This window comes from Dermacentor silvarum, chromosome 6, assembly GCF_013339745.2.
Source record: "Dermacentor silvarum isolate Dsil-2018 chromosome 6, BIME_Dsil_1.4, whole genome shotgun sequence".
Classification (NCBI taxonomy): Eukaryota; Metazoa; Arthropoda; class Arachnida; order Ixodida; family Ixodidae; genus Dermacentor; species Dermacentor silvarum.
Window position 1 is genome coordinate 82,454,735 of NC_051159.1, and position 2,032 is coordinate 82,456,766.

The window sequence follows — 2,032 nt, forward strand, 5'->3', positions numbered from 1 at the left end:
TCTATCTATCTATCTATCTATCTATCTATCTATCTATCTATCTATCTATCTATCTATCTATCTATCTATCTATCTAGCCGCCTACGTATTTATGCTCTCATGGTCGTTTCGTTGACTTAGTATGTACCAAAATTGGCATACTATGACAAGAGTATATGACGAACATAAATGATATGTCATGACATGAATATCATGACATGCGTGTCATGTAGGTCATGAAACAGCCGTCTACGTCTTGGAGCTCTCATGGTCGTTTCGTTAACTTTGTAGGTACCAAAACTGGCATAGTATGACAGGAGTGTATAACGATCATAAGTGATAGGTCATGACATGTGTGTCATGTAGGTCATGATAATGACCCAGCGAAAAAGATTAATACTCAAAAACCACTGAAATGGTTTCGGACGTGGGTACTAAGTGAAGGAAATGCTGGTAGAAGTCATAGTAATGAGCATGACTCAGCAAAAATTACAATGACTTTGCGAAAGAAAATCAACACTCATAAACCACTGAAATCGGTTACTAAGTGAAGGAAACACTAAAGGATGGTGGTAGAAGTCATGGTCAGGAGCATGACTCAGCAAAAACGTCAATGACTCAGAAAAAAAGTTTAACACTCAAAAGCCACTGAAATGGGTTACTAAGTGAAGGAAACACTAAATGATGATGGTAGAAGTCATAGTCATGAGCATGACTGAAAAAAGTGACAATGACTCTACGAAAAAAAATAGCACTTAAAAATCAGTGAAACTGGTTCGGACGTGGCTACTAAGTGAAGGAAACACTAAAGAATGATGGTAGAAGTCACAATCATGACCATATGACTCAGCAAAAAATGAGAATGAATCGGCGAAAAAAGATTGACACTCATAAACCAATGGAATGGGTTCGGATGTGGTACTAAGTGAAGGAAAAAGCTAAAGGTTGATGGTCGAAGTCATAGTCATGAGCATGACTAAGGCTTTCGCCTTAAGGTCTCTTAGGTGTAGGTAGCTAAAGGGGCTCCTGAGGACGCATGACATGAATGTCATGACATGCGTGTCATGTAGGTCATGAAAGAGCCGCCTACGTCTTGGTGCTCTTATGGTCGTTTCGTTAACCTAGTATAGCTCTTCCCACACTGCTTCGCATAACATCGATTCCCAAAGGGCATGGGATCTGCCGGCTTTTGTGTGTGTTTCCCTTTGGCACAGCTTTTAACAGCTGTGCTGGCTGTAAAAAGACGATCACAGCCAGTCGATCATTTTTACCCATTTCATGTTCCCAATGCAGCGCACACGCTACGTTCGTTAATTCTGTCTAGATTTTTGTTTTTGCTCTTACTACCTGAATTGTGCAAACATTTGACAGCAGGTGCTTACTTCTCAGAGTCGAAACGGTGTGGCAACGCGCGTGTCATAGAAAAAAGGAAGTGCTTGATTTTTTTAGGTGCGCAAAAAGGGCTTCACTGATTACGTTCCGCAAGCGTGCACGCGGAGAAGTTAACTAAATATGTAAACAGTGTATGAGAACTGCGAAAAAAAAGGGCAAAAAAAAAAAAAGAAAAAAAATATCCTGTTTCCGCCCGGGATCGAACCGGGGACCTTGCGCGTGTGAGGCGCACGTGATAACCACTACACCACGGAAACCGGGTTGTCATGGCGGTTGTCCAAGCTTATTTAAAGGATCTTCAAAACGGTAGCGTTAACATTTTCTTGTTAATCACTGTATCCTGAGGTCGTTTGCGCCGGACTGGCGTTATTTGGCTTTCGGAGTACTCAAGCTGCGGGGTAGAACTGCGGCTAGAGAATAATAGATACTGCGGTGCCGCCAAAACGGTCCCGCGCCAGCAGAACTAGCCGGAACGCCGGAACCACAACCTGCCCTGAGATAGGCTTCGACTCCGATATTTGCCGAGTCTGGAAACCCACAAGCTGGCAAGCTGGTTAGCACCTGCAGATATAACTTTGGCGAAAGGTTATCGACCGGTTTCTGCCGTTTTGCAGGAAACATCGTTGTTAATGCTCGTTTTGTTCGGTTCTCGTGGCCCGCG

General features: G+C 43.2%; 1 non-coding gene across 1 annotated transcript; it reads right to left on the reverse strand.

Annotated features, from left to right (window-relative positions):
* Nucleotides 1-1,555: 1,555 nt before the first annotated feature.
* Nucleotides 1,556-1,628, reverse strand: Trnav-cac (transfer RNA valine (anticodon CAC)). The gene has a single exon. It is a non-coding gene; the product is annotated as a tRNA-Val (tRNA).
* Between the last annotated feature and the right edge of the window lie 404 nt (nucleotides 1,629-2,032).